This window comes from Molothrus ater, chromosome 4 (genome assembly GCF_012460135.2).
Source record: "Molothrus ater isolate BHLD 08-10-18 breed brown headed cowbird chromosome 4, BPBGC_Mater_1.1, whole genome shotgun sequence".
Lineage (NCBI taxonomy): Eukaryota > Metazoa > Chordata > Aves > Passeriformes > Icteridae > Molothrus > Molothrus ater.
Window position 1 is genome coordinate 35,370,775 of NC_050481.2, and position 21,612 is coordinate 35,392,386.

A 21,612-nucleotide genomic window follows, 5' to 3' on the forward strand; every position below is an offset into this window, starting at 1 on the left:
GTAGCCCCCTTTGGGTGCTGGAAGGTGCTCAAAGGCGTCCCTGGAGTCTTCAGTTGAACAATCCCAATTCTTTCAGACTGTGTTCATGGAAGAGGTCCTCCAGCCTTCATGACCCTCCTGTGCCCTTGCTCCAATATCTTTCCTGTGCTGGGAGCACTCTGGATGGGAGATCTCATAACAGTGGAGTAGAGGGGCAGAAGCACCTCCCTCATAATGGTAATGGCCACACTTTAATCAACTTTATGTTGTTTCCACTAAAGGTTTTGCTCATAAAAGGGAGCAAAGTTTGAAGTGTGACATTTGTATGTAATTTTTTTCCCCACAGATGAGTAGGATCAGTGGAAGAAAAAGCAGGAGGGTGGTGTGACATGTCTCTCCTTGCTGGGTGTCACATGCTGTTGCTTGTGTAACACATGTAACTGGTGGTATAGCTGCTGCTGCTGCTTAGAAAGGTGCAGAGACACAGTGTCATTTTCTAGTCATGGCTTTGGACTCCAGCACTCTGGGCTTGCCGTGACCCTTGCTCCTGAGGGCACAATGCTAGAAAGGGGTCTAGATGTAAAGTAGTCTGAAAGAAACCCATGCAAGAACATGCAAAATCAGATGTGCTTTGCAACATATAGGTCTCTGTACTTAGCTTGGAGGCAGGAGAGTAAAAATACTGGGTGGTGTCACAATAGGACATGAAACAACGTGACATGGACTCGCTGTTCTTTCCAAGGTAGAAAAGGGACCTTTATTTTTCTGACTCCAACATTTATAGATTTCTAAAAGTGACAGTGAATTGGAGGGTGAAAGTGCCACCTCTCCAATAACACTGAATAAACTAACAGTCCATCAAATTTCTTCTCCTCCATAAAAGAATAGAAAACAATAAGTTATTTACATAAAATGTGTAAGAAAGTTCGTTACAAGAATGTAAACATCAAAAAGTTCAGAAAACCTTAAAAAATCAAGGCAACAGGATGGGATGAGCATTGGAGTGTTTCTAGGCTCCAATGCATTTCTAGGCTTTAATTTAGGAAATCACCAGGCCTTACGGTGCCCAGTGCTCAAAGCATGTTTTAATTGGAGCCTTCCAAAACTTGCTGAAGGCAAAGCTGAGGTATGAGAGCAAAATGTCTCTATGAAAAAGATGAGGTGCCTTAACAAGTTACCCTTTTCTTTTCCCCACTTCTTTAATTTGAGTGACTTTATGCAGTATTTGGATATGCAGCATATTTGGATCTGGACTTTATGCAGCAGATTTGGATCTGCTGAAAATCTTCATAATTAGATGGAGTAGGTTGAAATAGAAATGGAGTTCCTGTCAAGTTTGGGATGCAGTCAGGAAGAATTGTTTTCTTGGTTGGTGTGTGAATGCTCTTACACTGAAAAACAAATTTTATTAACAGCTTTAATGATCTGAAGAATTTATAATTTAGGTAATTGCCTTCTAATTGTGTGATGTACAGACAAAAAGTAAAAGATGGATATATAAATGTGAAATAGCAAATGGAGAGATATTGAATTTCTGTGGGGTTCTGGCTGTGAAAGACTGATTGAATTTGAACTGCTTTCTGTGTAGTTCTGTTTTTTCATTTCCTAGCTGTCAGCGTTGCAGTTTGTGACACATACCAAAACCCAGAGAAGTCAAGGGAAGTTTTTCCATTTTCTATGGATTTTTGTGGGCTTTGTCTGGTCTCTTATCCAATTATGGTGTCATCCTATTGAAACAAATTAAAAAAATAAATTAGTATACAATTGTTTGGATACCTATCCCAGCTGGATTAATCTGACAGTTCTCTGCATCACTGTTTATATTCCTTAGCAACCACAAGTTGAGTGCTCTGTTTCATTACTATGAAAGAAGTCCTGTCTTTGCTGTCTTTATTACATGCACATTTGGAACAATAATGATTGATGCAAATCTTGCATAATTCACAAAGCATCAGCAAGGTCTACATACGGTTGTTGTTAATGTCATCTGAATCTGTACTACCTCTTTCTAAACTTGTGCGATGTGCTATGTCCACTTAGGTGTTAAAAGCCCAAATAACAAGCAGAACAAAAAAGCCGAAAGTAACTTGATTTAAGAAGAGCAGGGAGTTCGGTAAATATTGTTACTTTGCTGTTTTCTTCTCCCCTAAGGACTTCAGAGTATTTCTGTTAAGAGGAAGACGAAGGATTGAGACAGCAAACACAAAATTTGAGTTGCTGTTTTTGCAACTGTATTGACCAAGTGTAAATCTCTCCAAGGCGCTGACTCTAGCCTGGGATACTATACATTTGTTCGTTTCATTGCATGTGTTCTGTAATGCTCGAGTGCCCTGTTTGAAGCGATCGTTTCACACGGTTACATGTGAGCGTGTGGCAGAGCCGGTGCTGTCTGCAGTGCCGCTCCCGAGGTGTTCCAAGCCGGCGATCCCGGCGGATCCGTGGCGGGGCCGGGCCCGCACCGGCGCTGGGCGGCCGCACGGGGGCGCCTGCGCACCGCGAGTGCGGGCAGCGCGCCCGGCGCCGGAGCGGGAACTCCAGCTCAAAACGCATCGGCATCTTTCATTTGGCTGTAATTTGTACCTGTGATTGAGAGTCCTGCCTGAGCAGCTTGGCTGCCCGCGTTTCATTGAATGGGTTAAATTTCTGCCGGCAGTGCTTCTTGCGGGTTGGGGGCGACAGAACTGGCGAGCGGCGCTGTCAAAATAACCTTACGATGTGACGGTGGGAATTTTATCCTGACGAGTTGGAATGGCTGCCCATGAGAAAATCGCATAAGACCGGAAAATGGAGAAGTGTGAGATCAGCCATTTTAAACATTAGAGGCAAATTGTTTCTTCCGGGGGCTGCCTTCCCCAGGAAAAATATTGACTTTGGCAGCACCTTTAAGTTTGCAGAACACCCTGTGTGCAGCAAGCCATTGCTGGTGTGCAGTGGTCAATGAGATCAGGACGATCTCAGCAGTACAGAACAGTTTGATTCTAGGATATGAACATCCACTCACACAATTATTGCAGAGATCAGAAGTATCTGGTTTACCTGTCGGAAGCTAAAACTGCAAGGAGTGTGTTGGCTCTGGCTCTGCAAACTTTTAGTGGAAGAGATGTGAAGTTAGTATTTCATTTGCAGATTACTTTAGTGATTCCCTGGCTTCTGTCTGTCTTTACTGTAAGCTTTTGGGAAAGTAACATTTCTATTCCTTCCTTTATGTTGAGCCTTTTTCAGTGGGACCCTGATCTTGCTGGACCTAGTCAGAGCTGCTGCAAAATTAGAATACTGCCATTTGTTCCTCTCCCACTCTAAGGCAACTGCATAGTAAAACGTGTTTATACTATCTTTTTCCAGGGTTTTAGAACTCAATGCATTCCTAAAATGCGAGAGGGCTTAGGGAAGAGTGAAGATTGATTCTCAAAGTTACAAATCCTGCTGCCTTTCCAAATGAAATTAAACAGCATCCTAGTCTCACCTGTATGCTTGCTGACCATCTCAGCATTAGGAAGACATCCTAATGTGCTTTCTGCTGCTGTTTTGTTATTACACACACACATACCCTTTTCTCTTTTTTTTCATAATAGCTAGCTCCTTATGCTTCAGAGACTGTCAGATGAGAATAACAGGACATCCATGATATAATATTTGTAGCAGCTGTCAAATGATACTGTCTTAGAGTGGAAGATGTGCAGTTCTGCAGAGTGACAGCTGTGGCTTGTATATGTTTGAAGCAGCCCTCTCTGTCTGAAGGGTGGTGGCACCCAGACATGTAGCAGTCTTACTCTGATTGACAGCCTTTTTTATTCTCCTTTCTTGGTTTTTTTTTTTTTTGATTGTACAAACACTGTCATCATTGCCTTTTTATCCAATCAAGCAAAGGGGACAGCACAGTATCTAGAACAACAGTTTTTTAGATGTTCTAAGAAGAACTATAGAAAAATTGACTTTCACGCTAATGTATTCCTCAAAAGCAGTTGCTTGTTCCAGAATGTGTTCCTTTGAAAAGATGTCTAATACAGTGAGATGTTTGCCTTAGACACTCCTGTGCTTTAAAAAAAAGAAAAAAAAGAAAAAAAAAGAGGACTGATATTTTTTGGATCACTTTGTCCATGGTATAGAAGCTGAAATTGGATGGAGCAAAGATCAATAATGTATCCAGTTAATACACTAACTAAATGAAATGAATCATAAGAAATGAAATGACTTCTCCTGACAATCTTGAGATAAATGCTGTTCCATAATACCTCAGTCTTGTCAATTTGAATTTATATTACTGGCAAACAGTTGCAGATGTGTGGACCCTATTGTGTAAATCTCCCAGGAAGCAGGTACTCACTATTATTTGTGACATACGTTATTCCTGGGGCTCAACCTTTGTTATCCATTTTCATTTAGTGAAGGCAAAAAGTGTTTTTCTCCCTGGCCTTGCATGTTCCTCTGTTCCTAGCAAGGTCACATGTGAATCTGGTGCAAGTGTGGCATGAAAGAGGAATGATCCTAAAGGCAAAATGACATAATGAAAAAGTGGAGTTTTTGCTTCATTCTTTTCATTGCCTGGAGAAAATATACTTCTCAGGTGTGGTGACAACTGGTACTAGAGATGTGCTGCTTCTTTCTGTATTTTGAAGTTTGTCTATGCAACATGAAATATTTGCTAGGTTTGTATCTAGTTGTCTTCAAACTGATGAAGATACATTTTTGTTGTCAATTCTTGATTAAAATTTGGCCTTTTGTCATGAGGGTAAGTTGGGAATTTATCTATTGAATTTTAATTTCTGAGCCTTGCTTTATAAACATAAAACATAATTCAGACTATTTTTCTGTATCCTACTGCTAGCCAAATTTTACATTCCACAGGGGCAATAGAATTATGCTTCTGTTCCATTAAGTTTTGTACGTAAGAGCTATGTTTCTTCATGTTCAAATCAAATCTGCAGTAAAAGGAAAATTATCACTTCTGAGAACAGATGTCTACATGTGTTAACAGAGGAGGTGTGGATAAGCAAGACCCTCATATCAATCAGTCTTACAGTACTTATTTGCCTTCAGTCATTACGTGGCTCCAGAGATGATACAGAATTCCTAAAGCAGCCTGAAGGTGCTTCTGTCACTCTGAATTGACAGGGAGTCTGGGGAGATTGCCTGATGTAGCCTTTGGCTTTGAAGAATGAAAATTTTCTCCTGTGTTATGTCCCATTATATACAGATTTAGCTTGATATGCTTCATAATTTTTGCATGTAACTAGAACTCTTTAAAAATTTTGGAAAACTTGCTGAAAAAGCATATTTCTTATTTGTAGAGACTTATTAAATGGGCCAAATTCATCTCCTGCCTAACTTCCTTAGAGGCTTTTCCATAGTTCTGGTATGTTTGTTTTGACATGCTATGTTACTGTGTTGGGGATATCATACTTCCCTCATTGTGGGCCAATGCTTTTGAAATTCAAACCTTAGATAGATCAGAAGCTCCAGAAACTGCAGTCTGCCCTTTAATGTAAAGAGTCCCTGTAATGTTGACAAGAAGTTAATCTCTAGAAAATGTTAAATGTTCTTCGGTGTACTTGAAAGAAAAATCCCTGACTAGGCAAGAATGGGGAGAACTGAGAGGGTGAGTGCTGTTCATTAATGGGGTACTCCAGGGATACTTTTTCCACATCATCTCTCTTTTTTTTTTTTTCTTCCTTTTCTCTCAAGTGAGAATATTCTCAGAACATGTTTAAAACCTGAATTTCTCTTCTTGACAATTTCTACATATGGCTCCTCTTTCCTAATTAAATTTCTAAATGTGGTCTTGTTCTGATAATGCTCATTTGTTAATTCAGGTTGAAGTAAAGTCTGTTTTAATTATGGCACCCTTTTCTACTCTGTAATCCTTATTTAAACAAATGCTGAGCTCTGCAATTCCAAGAGTGAAAAATATGCATTGTTGTGCAGATTCTTGGGCTTCTTTCCATGCAGGTGGTCAAGGTGATCCTTCCTCATGAAGTATATTCATATCTGCCTGAATGCTGAAGAGCTGCAGGATCTTGGGGCATCATCTCAATTTTTTACTTATTTTTCCTCTTTATTCATCAGACCCTTTTTTCTCTGTTGTGCTTGTACCTACAGCTCTGCCATTGATTCTGCGAAATTGTCTCATTTTTGTTTCTTTTGTGTAATCTTCTTTCATATTACATGGAACAGCTTCTTAGTTAAAGCAAACTAGATTTCCCCTCTCTTTTCAGACAAGATGCTTAACCAAGATATTTGGGTCATAACCAGGGTATATTTTATTGTCTACATGAGGCTTTGTGCAAAATGTCATGGGTTTTTTGTTTTTATTTTTTTAAACTAAACTCTTCCTTAGGCAGTGACAAAGTGTTTTGCTGCTGCTTTGTCTAATGCTGTGTAACTTCCATAGGACAATCAGAATGATGTACTATCTGTTGGAATAACAAGACAGATGAAGGCAAAATCTACACTTCTACAGATCTGGTAATCTTGGAAAGTCATCCTTTAAAGATGACAGATTATGATTGAATAAGGTTATATTAATTTATCATCAAATAATAAAATTTCTAGGAGAGATATTTTTGTATTGTTTTTAAATAGTACATCCAGTTTCTTCTGATGTTTAACTCCTCACTTTCACTTTGTAAAATAGCTTTATTCCTGTGTCATGTGAGTCTTGATTGTGCTATCACTGTTTAATGTATTTTGTACTTCAGTGTTTGTGTCCCAGACAAGTTCCTCATCCCTTTTCCTTGTGGTTTATCTGGGACATAATTCAAAATCCTCAAAGAGACTCAGCCAAGTTCATTCTTATGATCTCAGTTTGTAAATCACACTTGTTTTCTGCATTTTTTCATACACTACTAACTATAAAAATGATAAACAGTTCTGCAAGCACCAACAATCTGCAGACTTGTACCTCTCTGTCAGCACATTCAGTGGAGGCAGTTGCATTCACAGAAAGAATGATAAAATTGACTGTATCATATAGATTATGAACAGCATTTTAAAGGCCTTTTAGGATTCACCAAAAGCTCTTAGCTCTGCAGTTGCTTTTATTTTGTCTTTTGTTTATATTGCATTCGTGCTATAAATCACTGTTTTTAAAGTGGGTTTAGGAAGTGCTTTTTTCTAAAGCTGTCAGCAATTAAATTGCAGAAGTTAACTTCTCAGGAATTAAGTTATATAAATTAGTCCGATTAATTACTAAAACTGAGGCAGAAATTGGTACAAGTAAGATGAACTGTGGAATGATGAAATTAAATCTAGAAAACAAGAACATTTATAAAGCAAATTCAATAGATGACATAATAAAACAGGTAATCTTCATCTATAGAAAATGCCTGAATTTCCTTAATTCCACTGAGGCATTGAGGTAACTGTTTATACAACCAGGCCATATTTTAGAGTAATTCTGGCTAATGCTATGTCTTTATCATGGAACTGGGGAGAAAGACAGAGGGGATAGTCTGTTGCCAATGCTTATAGATAGATCTTGTAGGCCAATGTTGCCTGTGAATAAGGAGCTGTGTTTGTGAGAGTGTCCTTGGGATTCTACAAATTTGGAATCAAAATTCTAATTTTTCATACGAATTTAGGTGTAGTCACACAGTTTGTGGTCATTGGGAGTGGGGCTGTGGCTGAGCCTCATCCCCAGGGGGCTGCAGCTGTGAGCAGCAGGTGAGCAGCATTGACAGCAATGAGCCAGGGAGTGCCCAGGGGCACTGACCAACCACCAAAGGGAGCAGAGGGCACACAGGTGCAGTGCATCAACGTGAGGGTATAGAAGGTTGGGCTAGAAGAGGGCAGACACTTGCAGCCTTCTGAAGTGGAATGGTATTACTCTGGATGGGCATGTGCCAGAAGCCTTCTGATGAGGTACGTTCTTACTGTGTATGGGTTGAAGCTTTCTGAAGTTGTCTGATGATACTCTGTATATCATGCCATCTCAACTGTGACATATACTGTGGCATATGCTGTGACATTTAGGCAAATTCTTTGTTGCTCTAGTGCCTGGGAATTCTTGGGTGTGATTATAACACAGGTGAGACAAGTGGGTGTTTGGAAAGATTGATGCATGTTCTATGCTTCCCTGAAGTAGCTGGAATTAGGATCTAAATGAAAGTAATTTTGCTTTCCGGAAACCCAGACAGCTCCTATGGAGGTACTCTAGGCTGAAACTTGCAGTAATATTTTAGAAAACTGGATTTGTGTTAGGCATAAGACAAGCGTGTGGACTTCAACAGGTAGTCAACTGCTCTACACCTACCACAGACAGAGAGCTAGGGATGATACACATATATAAAGGTATTATCCAGAAAACTAATCACCTTCCTGAGTCTTCTTGACATTTAGCCCATCTGTTCTTGACATCTATCGTATTCCATGGTATAGTGTATTTATCCACAGGTCTCAGGGATTTATGATTGTTTTTCAAGTTACGAGAAAACTAAACTGCCAGACTGAAGGAGCTTTGAAGTTTTCTCTCCTTTATGCTGCAAACCCCCAGTGATTCCAAGCACAAAGCATGTGTCTCATTTCTGCCTTTTTTTGGAAGACTGTTGAGGTGCTGTGTTGGATATCTGCTGTTGGACCTTAGACTTGCGAAGCTTGGTAAAATATCAGGATTTTTTAATCTCTGATTTTTTGATGGACAGTGATGCAGCTCCTGAGGCTTCCAGGGCTGTGGTGTGTTTCATCTGCTTCGAGGATTTCCTACAGCATGGATCAAGCTTTCCCCAGTTGTTCATCCCCTTGGCAGTTCTGACTTCTGTGATGTGAATGTTATGGTCCTGCAGTATCTAGAGGTGGTGAAATACTCTTGAGAGAGTTTGGTAGCTGAGCTTTACTTTGTTGGGGGTGGAGGGGTATGATGAATACTGCATATACCAGGCTGCGAGCCTGTAAGGGTGGAAGCAGAATTATAGGTGAGGAACTGTAAACATTTTCATTTAGACATCTGGATTGTGGAGAAAAAATGGGAGTGCTGGAGGTGTGAAGAATATAATGTGTGAGACACTTCTACATTTGTTTATTAAAGGAGTTCCATTGTCAAATGACTTCCAATATTTTTCTCACTCGAAATGAAAATTAATAGCAGCTTCAAAATATAAATATTACCATACATCGATCTGTTTGTGATAATACCTCCTAAACCCTGACTTCCTACTTGTTTAGGTTGCTGGAGTTTTCTGAGAGTTTTGTGAATCACCTAATTGAGACATAATTTTGGTAATCTTCCTCTTAATCTATTGGTATTGTGTCAAATGAAGTCTTTGATTTGGGTCAAGGTGCATCAAAATTATGAGCTTAGATTCATGTGAAACTTATAATTTTAACATCCCCCATTCTACCCTCCCAAATCCCTTGTCTTGTTTTGGTGACTGTTTATTTCATTTAGTATTAGATGGCTACAGATTTTGGTATATTTTGGGTTTCCCCTTAGTAGATAAAGGGAGAGACTTGGTTACATAGTATTTCAGTATGCTTCACCATGAAATTTACAGATATGGGTGAATATCACTGCGACAAACTGAAAGCCTGACCAGTTGTCCTAATTATTCTTTGTCTCTAGCAGGAGCAGTGAGCATACTTTATAATTCTAGGACTGGAAATTAAGTGAATCTTGCACAAAGGTCTTGAAATCCATGGGGTATTAAAGTTGGTGGGGGCATAATGAGAGATTTTAAAACCTGAAAATGTGCTGTGAAGTGCAGGATGGTTCAGAGGGAAGCTGTCCAGCTGAATGCTCCTGCTTACTTAGCAAAAGCTGTCGTATTGAAGCAGAAGTGGGAAAAGCCTTAATTTCACTGGCATGTTTTTCAGACCCCTGTGCGTCTTTGATCATTTCCCTATTTACAGAATATCTGGAAGAATGCAGCATTCCATAATAACCTGTCATTTAAAAAGTTTTTTGCATAACTGGTCACTTCAGAAGTTTTTTTTCAGCTTCAAAGGATACTTTTTGAAGCTCTGAAAAGCATAAGCCAACTAATAGGATTTTCACCCCTGCTTTAAGGAACTGATAGGACTAGCCTTGGTAGAAGCAGTTTTTAGACACAATTGCCCTTCCTTAGGGGAATTTTCTCACAGTTTAAGGCAGAAGCTTCTTTCCCCAGCCTACAAATAATAGTTTCAAAGCAGAGAATGTTATGGTGCTAAATATTCAGAGATCTGAGGTCTAATCTAGTAATTTTCTCCCTGTAATTTGTATCCACAGTATTTCATCCCATGAAAAGAAATTGCAGAAAGTGTAAATTCAAGTCTCTTGCCTATCTCTATTTTCAATATGAGTGCATAGCAGGAGAAGGGTGCTGAGATTTGCACTGGGAACTAAATTACAAGTAAAAATATCAGTTGTTAGTGGAAGAAGCTGCTTTAAAATTTTGATCTTGATAGCTCATGAGGGTTTTTGGTTGTTAAATAGTATGTATACAGATTGTGGGAATAGTATTTTTTTCTCAGTTTGAGAATTACTTGTAGACTGATTCTGGATCAATTGTGCCAGGCAGAATTAATTTAGAAACTGATTGTATTTTGAACATTCTAAACAAGACTTTCACAACAGTACAGAAAGTAATTTTCTGCTATTGCTCTGTCAGTTGCTTATTTTATTTCTCTAATTTTCAGTATCCCTAGAAGATGAGCCAGCTCTGGTTGTACACATTCTATGAGCCATGTTAGTCTCTGCTTTCCATAGAGATGTCTCCTATGCCTGATTGTCAATTGATTTCTCTGTTTAGGTTATAATCATGGTTTTATGAGTGCCTGCAGAACTGGTAGTAAGGTTATGATAAATAAAACTCTTAAAATACTGGCTTACTTAATGTCTGTTCCTGTGTGGAGAATCCAGTATTACATGAAAGAGTTTGATATTTGAGTGAGGCATAAGAGTATTTTGAAAATTTCCAAAATAAGAGGATAAATGCCATCATCTTCATAAATGATTTTGCAAATTCTTCTCCTTTCACTCTGGAGATGTTTTATACTTTTCTCCTCAAAAATATGCCATTGGCCTATTTTGCCATTTATCTACCTTGTATGCTAACTTGGTAACAATGTCTTTGCCTGGGAAAAGTCACCAAAAACCACTTCTACTCTGGTGAAGTCTTGCAATTTTCTGTAGGGTTTTCCTTCTGTTGAAGCTTCTGTGAAATTTATCTGGTAGTTTAAATTTAAAAATGCTTACAGTAACTTTTTTTTCATACCTCTGAATTGGTTTATATTGCTTTCTTTCACCAGACCACTGTTGGCTTTACTGTGGTCAACTCCCAGCCTAGACTGAACTGGAAGTGCTGAGTTTTCAGGTTTGAAGTGCTCTCACTCTTTGATAAACTGTAGTACATTAAAGAATAACTTTTAAAGATATTTTAATCTTTTCCTGTGTCTTAATAACTTGTGAAAGATGGGAAATGGTGGCCTTATGTCACTTTGTCTAGGAGGGAATGGTGTCTGCAGTGGCTAGAACAACAGCATCCACAGCACCAAATATTGATTGGAGTGCAATACAGTGCATTCTTGTTTTACATTTGTTGTGGTATCTGAAGTACCAAACAGTAATTACTGTTGATGGCAGCATGCCAGAGGCTGGGTGTCAGTCCTTGTGTTCAAGGTATGCTTTGTCAATTTCTGTTCTCACCTGCATCTGAGAGCTTTTGTGTAAGACAACTAATAATCCTATACAAATAATTAAAATATGCCAAAGCTGCAAAGGCTGAGTTTCATAGTTGTTTGTACTTCAGTGTTTTTCTTCCAATTATAAAACATAAAATGAGAAGGCTCAGTTTTTAGACTCATGAGATCAGAATAATTTAACACTGAGCTCTCATCCCCAGCTTCAGGGAAGCAGTGTGCTTTGGTGAACAGAAAACAACTAATTTTTAAAATTTTTTAATTTAGTCTTTGAACCAGGTTAACAGAGGCTATAGATGCACATAAAATAGCTTTGTCCCTAGCACCTTATTTTCTTTTGGTAAAACTTTTTGTAAAATTTCTGAAGTAGAACTTGCAGAAAAACAGTAAGTGTATAATAAAAGACCGTTTTACCCTCCTTTGCATCCAGATCACGCTTTTCTTTGTGTCATCTGAAGATGCAGCTGTTCTTTCACACAGTTGATTCATGTCATCCACAATTAAAATGTCCTTGCTATTTAAAAAAATGCTTCTCAGCATGTCTAAAAAAGGTTGTCAAAACAATGGCTTGTTCACAGTGAGAGAAAAGCACTTCATGTTTTACAGAAGATTAATGCAGTGACTTGTCTAGAAAAATCTGGTTTTAGCTGATATCAGATGAAGTCATATATTTTCTTGTATCTTGATGGTTAGTTTAAAACCAGATCTTCCTGATTTGCAGCCAGAGATGGTAAGGTGCACCTTATTTGTGATTCTTGGGTGATAGAACTTATTTACAAGTACATTCATACCGATCCTATTCGACATTGCCATTTCTATCAAGTGCTGACTTTTTTTTTTCCCCTCACCACATGCATAACTTCACTTGTTATAGGTACTGTAGGATATGCAGTCCAAACATTCCAAGCTTCAGACATTTGATTATTGATAAAGAAAGTGGTATGTTTTCTGCTGTTACTGAGTCCTTTGAGGAAAAAAGTACCATAAGGCTTGTTCTTGGCTACTTGGTAATATTTGGGCATTTCTAAAAGATTGAAAAAAAAAAAAACCAAACTTCATTCAACCCGATGAGAAGATTGATTTGTCGCAACCCTTATCATAGTAAAGTTTTAGTAACATAATTTTAAAGTTCTTGCTTCCTTCTGGAATTCACTATCTCAAACTGGACACGCAGGTATCCTGTATAATGTGTGGGGAGGGTTCTGCTTATGAGTATGGGGTGCTGGTGTACAAACTTCTGACTAAATGACTAGCAGCTGTATTTCTGTCCTTGGTACTCATTAGGATGCTTGCCTTGTGGGGTTGCTTAGCTCCAGGCTGTGGCAGGGTGTTTTTGCTGTAGTTCAGAACCCATGCTTCTCTTGGTCAAGCTGCCTGGCAAACGGTGGTTAGACTACTTTCTGGAATATGGGGGGGACAGAATCTCATTCCCTCTGTCAGTGAAAGTTCCTAATTCTGAAGTTAGAGATGGTTTGTGATTTGGGGTGCCTTGGAGTTTTTTTTCAGTTTGAATCTGCTCCTCTCTAAATAGTCTAATTTGTTGTGCACAGACTGGGTGTCTGTTACTGTTTGTGAATGGAGGGTTATACAGATCCTTCCAAGTGAAACACAAGCATGCACTGAAGCAGGATGATGGAATCCTGCTTTTTGCCTTCATCAGTAGGTCTGGGGTATGTATTTCTAGGTTTAGTCTTGTAAAAGCTATTATTTCCTTCTAAACTGAAACTGCTTCAACAGAAGAATTTTGCATTTTGTAGCAAGTGGTGGGTAAGAAAGATCCCCTAAGCTGTACTTTTGTAGCTGTTGAGTAGCTAGACCACCTGCCATCTGTACTGCAAATGAAGGGAGTTCCATGGATTTTTTTTATTGTTTCAAAGCATTAGTCACAATTAAAGATTGTGACTCTGAAATGGGGGAGGCCCCTTTTTTTTAACAATGTCTGAAGATGCACTCCCAAGATGTCTGAATTGCACTCCCAAGTGGGTTTAGGGTAAAGGCATCTATTTTGCTTTTTCAAAGGTCTGGTCTGTGTGAGGAGATTTGCTAATCCTCTCAATATATTTGTAATTGCCACCTGTGTTATTAAGAGACAAACAGAAAACCCCCTCAGGGCTCATGTAATTTATTGTAGTTTCAAGATGCTTAAAAATTGAGCACCACAGTTGAAAGCATTTCTATGTGTAGGCCCTTGAAAAGACCAAAGTACCTAAATTCAATTAATATTTGATCTGGTGCACCTGTGCCTCTTAAGCCTGAAGACTTTTTTCTGCTTCTAAGGGCAAAAGCATTCATCCCTCTCCCATTATCTGTTCTGTGCACAGATGTGCTCAGTGTGATTGTCATAGTGTTCCTTGGGGATGGCTGCAAGTCACTGTGGCAAAGGGTTTATGGCATTGATGTAAGTTTTACATAAGGACTTTGAACAGTTGAGTGCTCTTGCTGCTCTTTGAATCCCAGTGACTCTACCATTTTCATGTTGCACATGGATGGAAGTTTATTGCTACAAACACCACTAAATGGACACTATTTCTTTCCCCTTTCCTTTTCAGTTTTCTGCTCATTGATAAATACATGATGTACATATTGACCATTTTTTGAGGCAAGCATCATAGTTGTAAAATCCCTATGCAAATAAAATTGATAGGAACTGGCTTAAGATGTCACATTTAACTCAGAATATGTTCTGAATAATATCTGTTATATCCTTGGATAAATATGCATCTTATATTGGAGCAGCTATTTTGTCACCTTATTTGAAGCTAAGATGCTCATAGTCTCATTGTGTTAGATATCTGAATTGGTCACTTGTCTGTGAGAAGTACACTAATTTGTAATGTGCAGTACCAAAAAGTACATCTCTGATCATGCATGGGGCATAGTACAGGTGGCTGCAGTCAAAAGGAATTTGCACTTTTGAGTTATAAGTGTAGTATTGTCATGAAAACAGTAGAAATGTTTCTCCTTCTTCATGAGAGTGCTTTCTATAGCATATAAAATAAACCAGTCTGAATTTATATTCTAGGTGGCACCATATTCTAGGGTGGTGGTTTGCTGTGCTTCATGTCTGTCACAAGATGAGGGAAGAAATGAAGAATCACAGAAGAAACATAAAATCAATGTCTACTAGGACAATTAGCAATCTATTCAGAGCTCATCACTGTACAAATTAAGATCGATTGCATTTTGCTACTGTCTTTAATTTAATGAGGGTAGCAGCTGCTCAGCTACTTACAGCAGTCTCAATATTTCAACACTGTGCAGAGGGGCTTTGTTCATTTTTATCAGCACAGAAGGTAGTAAATTCTGCAAGTAGTAGATCAGGGGAAAAACCTGCCTCTACTAAGAGACTCTTCAATTACTCCAGTAGCTCCATATGACTTCTTCCCTTGTGTCTTCACAAGCCTTATTATTCAAAAACTCGATGTACCCATTATAAGAAAATATTTTTCCACAGGTAATGGAATGAAAGGGAAGTCAGGGACAAGTCAATAAACCATTACGAGAATCACAAACATAATAGTTTCACAAAAATGATATCTGGCCTGCTTAGAACCAGGACTCAGGTGAGTTGTTTTTTTGAGAGGAGAGTAATGATAACACTTATCCCATTTGTGGTTTCAGAGGACAATATTGTAACATTTCTAGTTGCTTTTTAAGTCCTTCAAAAGAGGTTCACTTTGGTCAAATTGAGTCTAAAGTCTAAATCTAGACTTGGTTAATTCTAAATTGCTAGTTCCTTCTGATAATGAGTATATGTTTAAATGCAAATTTTGTTTTGAATTGACTCCCATGGAAGGGCACTCTGTATGCAGAAGCATGTGAGGATTTGTAAATTTTCCACAAGAGTGTTTTGAAACCTTAAATGTCACAGGCTCATGTAGCTTGTTCTAAAATTCCTGACTTTGACACAAAGAATATCTGTACTACCGGGGGACTAACACTAACATAGTATAACTGGTGAATAATTGGGTTTTAAGGTTCTGATAAGGTCGGAAATTTTTCTCCACAGCTTGAGTAAGTCAGAATGGAAACAAATCATTGTGTGAAATTGACCTAAGTGTTTCATGAACATCAAGTTGAAGGGTTTCATTTTGATGCCAGATCCTTGTCAATGTGTATATTATATATATTAACATCTTTTACACACACACACATATATATGTATATAGAGTTTAAAGGTTAAGGAAGCATGCCACTTTGTAAATGCTAGTGTGTTCTTATAAAGGTTTTTATATGAAAAAAATCAGTGTATCTGACAAATCTGCAAAGCATTTTATATTCCCATACACATCTTTCTAAAGCCATAGGGACCTTTTATTGCCATTGTCTAATGTAAGGTCCTAGTCTGTAGTGCATATATAGAGCTAAGAGAACACAGATAAATTTCTGTACTGTGAAGGAAAGGCCTGAACCCCTCTGTTGCAGGTATTATTTCTGCTTGGGAAGGATTATGGTGTGCTATTTGTGTTTGCTCTCATGAGTAGTTTCTCATCTCAAAGGAAGCTGTGGGATGGGCTGAAGCAGAGGGCCTGGGATCTAGGGTGTATTTTGTGTGGTCCAGAGAAGCCCAAATGCAGTCTGTCTTGGACAGATGGTTTGAAGCTGAGAGTTTTGTTGCTTTCCCCTCTTTTGTGTACTTGTGTTGAAATAAAAACCCACAAAAGAAAGTGAGTTATCAATTCAACTTGGGGCTGTGCAAGACAGAGCTTCCTCCAAGGCTTAGAATCTGGTTCTGTACAGACCATAGGCAAAGTCCAACTTGGAGAGGCAGGTTTGTTGGCTAATGTGCTTTTCAGCCCTGGTTTCCCCGAGTCTCTCACTTTGGGGAGGTGCCTGATTAGTGCTTTGCCTCTCATCTGTGTGCTCACATTTCTTTCCTGTGAAAGCCTGGGGGCAGGAGCTGTGTGTAAGGCAGAGTCTGGGTGCAGAGAAACACTCCAGGGTACTAATTGTTGATTGTAGTCAAAAGGAAGTGAGCAATGGGTTGCAAGATCCTTGTATGTCTGAAATGTTTTGATTCTTTATGTAGGAACTCTATCATTGTGGATGAGACTGTGCTTTGGATGAAAGCAAGGTAGCTAATTCAACATAGAAGTAAAATACCCTGGTGTTTATGATCAGGGAATAAAATTTTTTCAGCATTAAGTGACAAAATGCATACCTAAATAGAACACAATAGGAGCAAACTCAAAATTCAAGTGTTGAATACAATTCCACTTCTCTTCAAGCAGGCAGCTGCTTTGATCATTTGTTTAACTGAAGCTTTTTAAGCCAAAGATGGAAAATAACACAGACTATCTGACCCCGAGGTAGTTTCAATCTCTTCTTGAAAATATGGCTGTTCTGTACCATTTTCTTAACCATAATAGCACTTGTATGCAGATCATACTTTGTAGCTAATCATTGAGTCCATCTCTTCTGTCCCTGGAATTAAAATGTCAGCATACTCTAAACTCTTTTCTCCTACTTGAATTACAAGTGTTTGATTCTTGCATGTGTCCTTTCTCTTTGGAAGTATTTGGATTTTAAAATGTGGCTTTAAGTTGTGGGACAGCGCCTCCTGAAAATTAGCATCAGATCTGAGGCATATCCTGACATTTCTCAGAGCAAATAGTTTACAAAATATAGAGCAGAGCAACCTTGTCTTTGGAATGGGGAAAAAGTGTATAGTAACTTTTGCACTGGTATGATTTTATTTGCCTGTATCATATATTCAGTTCTGTTTATATGCTTCATATTATGATCATACCTACTTGGACAGGAAAGGACTTCATGCATAGATTTTGTAAATCCTACAGGTTCCATCTGATATTTTTTTTTAATTCACCAATAATAGGAATGTCATGTAGAAAATGTGACCTAAATAATAATCTTATGCATGGGTTTCCCTTAAATACTTTTGATGATATGCAGGGATTTACAAGTTATCCCTTGTTAGTTTTGGTTGTAAGAGAAATAAATCATTAAAAACAGTGTGCTGTGCACTACACTGCTGAAATTAATTGGATGTTTGTAGTTTATAGTCAAGGACTTGCAGGATCAGTAGTCATCTGATCCTGCACACACTTTTAGCCATACTCTTATAAACAAAATTTCAAATAGAAGCGTATTGGCTATAAGTAGAAACCTTGGACTCTGCTAGAGTAGAACACTTGTGCCCCTTCATTTTGCTAGATAAATATTATAGAATAGTTTGGGTTGGAAGGAACCTTCAACACCTTCTAGTTTGGGGTGTGCCATGGGTAGGGACACTTTCTAGATGTCTAGACCAGGCTGTTTAAAGTCCTGTCTGATATGTCCAGGGATAGGGCCTCCCCAGCTTCTCTGGGGAACCTGTTGCAGTGCCTCATCAACTTTACTGTAAAGAATTTCTTCCTGTTATTTAATCTAAACCTACCCTCTCTGTTTGAAGCCATTTCCCCTTGTCCCATCGCTGTATGACCTTGTAAAAAGCTTCCCTCCAGCTCTCTGGAGGTACAGGAGGGCTGCTAAAATATTTCCCTGGAGGCTTCTCCTGGCCAAACAACCCCAGCTCCCTTAGCCTGGCTTCATAGGAGAGATGCTCCCACCCTCTAATAATTTTTGTGGACCCTCTCTGGACTTGCTCTAAATCCATGTGCCTCTTATTTTGTGGGCTCCAGAGCTGGATGCAGCACTCCAGGTGGGGACCCATGAGAGCAGAGTAGACAGAGAGAATCACCTCTGTTGAGCTGCTGGCCATGCTGCTTTTGATGTGGCTCAGGACACAGCTGGCTTTCTGGGCTGCAGACACATATTGCTGTTTCATGTCAAGCTTCTTGTCACCCAATACCCCAAAGTCCTTCTCCCAGGGGTCAATCCTTTCTCCACCCAGCCTGTATTTATTCTTGGGATTGCCCCAACCCAGGTGCAGGACCTTGTACTTGTTAAACTTGATGGGCTCACCTCTGAGTGTGCCCAGGCCTCTCCAGATGCCATCACTTCCCTCCGGCATGTCAACGAGCTGTGTGCTGCTGGTGGTGTTGGCAAACTTGCTGAGGGTGTGCTCAATCCCCCTGTGAATGTTGGTGACAGCCATGTTAAAATGGCACTAGTCTCAGTACTGACCCTTGAGGACATCAGCTGCCACTGGTCACTACTTGGAAATCAAGTCATTGACTGCAAATCTCTTTGTGCAACCATCCAGTCAATTTCTTATCCACTGAGCGGTCCATTTGTCAAATCCATGTCCCTCCAGTTTAAAGATATCCTCCTACCCTGTCATCTTATATCTGAATAATAATAGCATTGCAGAGAGGTCTTGCATTTCTGGCCAGTAAAATTCCCTAGGGAGTGTCTATAATTTTTAAACCATTATATTAAAGACAAATTTTACTAAAGAAGAAACTGTTAAAGCACTTTTCATTAAATGGCAAGTATGAGGACACTAGCTTCAGGCACCCTCTGTGCCATTCTCTGAAGCTTGCTTATCTGTACAATGTCTACTTTGCAGGAGCTGTGAAGAAAATCTCTTTCACAGTGTTTGTAACCTAGTGCCCTAAACCTGCATTGGAATTCAAGGAGCAGATGGCTGCAGACTTGTTTCTTATTACTTTGGTATTTGTCTGCATAGATGCTTATATAGGTCAGGCTTTCCAAAGTGATCACAGTTTGGAAGAGGGAAGGTGGGGAAGTGGAGGAAATTTACTGCATTTAAATGCGATTTTTTTTTTTTTTTTAAATGCCTTAAGAGGCCTTGTGCCTTTTTTACTTCCTGTTTTTTTCCAGCAGACAGAGTTGATGATTTTGACTTGCAGTTTCCCTTGAAGGTGTAATGGTTCAAAATCAGGTAAATGGATGTAAAATTTGTGACAAAATCTATATTATTGTATGAGGACAGGGGACCTGAGCCTATACTCAGAGGTATGCTTGTATTGCAGTTCTTAGAAATGGTGGTAATCCAAGAAGGATGTACCTGATTTAGATGACCATGTGAAGGTTTTTGGTTTAGATCAGGTTTACCAAGCAGCTGACATTTGTTATCCCTCAGAGTGACTACTCTGAGGGAAAGGCAGTGTTGTGTGCTTTAAACCAGAAATCCATCATGTGACTTGTTGTCAAAGTCTTGCAGCAAAAATGGCTTCTTGTTTCATTTCTTGACATTAAGGATTTTCAGTTGTTAATTGTTAGAGAAAACGGAAGTTTACTTCCAGGTAGAAGAAATGAGAGCTGTGATCGCAGTGGAAAGAAATAGTTGAACAAATTAAGCAAAGTTCTTAAAACAAGAATTGCTCTTGACTGACATACCAGTGGGAGATGTATTTGGTTCTTCACTTTGGGCTTAGTATTTTCCTTACATTAAGTGAATGAGGGGGGAAAATTCTATTATATGGCACTGGTCTATAATTTACTCATCTGGTTGGGAAGAAATTTTAACTAAAAAAGTCATTAGTGAAAACTTTCGGGGAATGTACTTTTGTTAATGTTCAATGTCATTACTTATTCATGCAAGTAGGTCCCACTCTGCTGAAGAATCTTTCTTGCAATGAAATTGGGTAGAAGAGCTGTGCTTTTAAAAATAGAAATTAGTTAATTAGATGACTTTAAAAATGCTAATCCTGTTATGACTGTGATTTTGGTGATGCCACTGTGACACTAGTGAGTCCCCCGGCAGTTTTGAGCAATGCTATTAATACAAATGTTGGCTGAACATTTGACCACGACATGTAAAGTACTGTAACATATATGGTGAAGCTGTGTGTGTCCATTATTGATTTATAGCTTGTCTCCCATGTATTGGGAACTTTGGCCTTGGAAGGAAAATCTGTTTGGAAAGGAGTGTGAAAGGTCATCTGTTTCCCTATACAACCCTGAGAAAGTGCTTTTAGGCTGTTGTGAAACAGCATGAGTCTTTATGCTTTATGTATAATTATATGCAAATATTACTTAGTTTTCAGATACCTGACATTCAAGGAAGATCATAAAACTTGTCTGTTATGTTTCAATAAAACTCCTGACCTGCTGCTCTCCAACCATTAGATTTACCCAAGGGCATGCTTGCTACTGCTATTCTTCTGTTTCTCCTGCATGAGCAGATTGGCAGAATGTATGAATAACCTCAGCCAAGCAGAAAAAAAGATAGAGACCTGCTTTGCTCTTCACTTTCTTCCCTGGGGCAAATCAGATACAGAGATCCTGATCATAATTTTTATATACCTGTGGGGGAAATGCTTGAAGAAATCCTGCTAGAAGGAGAACAATTCAAGCCTGTTAAACCACTGAAAACCAAACAATTCTCTTCCAGTGCCATCTGTTTCCTCTCCTCATTTTTCTTTCTGAAATGATGAAAGAGCTTTGTTCTTCCCCTTCTAGTATGATATTAATATTTGGGAAGACAGTGCCTCTGTTTTGGCTTTCTGTGTTCTTTGTAAAACAACTATGAAGAGCGGGTCCATCAGGAGACAAAGAAACACACCTTTTCTGATGGACTGTGCTTCACAATTGTTTAGTCTAGGAGACTTTGAGGAAAGTGTCTTTACCAATAATAATTCATTTAGTATTCTTGTTCTTATAATGCAGCTCATACGGAAAAAAACTCCATGGATTTCCTAAGAAGTTTTGGATCTAAGACTTAAAGCATCTGATGTAATAGTTCTTGTAACTCCTATCAGTTATGAGTAGAGACTCATTTTTGGGCCAAATATATACAAAACTTAGGAAAGGATATGTACAGTGTCTCTGTAGACATTGAGTCATATTCATATAAATTTTTCTTGATTTTTACTGAATTATTTGCTTCACTGAATTGCTGTGACAATAAGTCTCAAATTTATTTTGCAGTACATAAAAATAGTTTTTTATATGTCTAATAGTCATCACGAGGGTCTTTACTGAGTTTTGTGGAGGGATAGAATGTAAGAGAATAGTGCAGAAGGTAATCTCACCCCTGAGGAGTTGCAGCTGTACCAATCACCAAAGATTAGGAACAGGCCTGCCCTTAATAGGCCACAGCTGTGTCAATAAGAAGAAGAGTGCCATAAAAGAGTGGGTTAGCTGGGTGAGGAG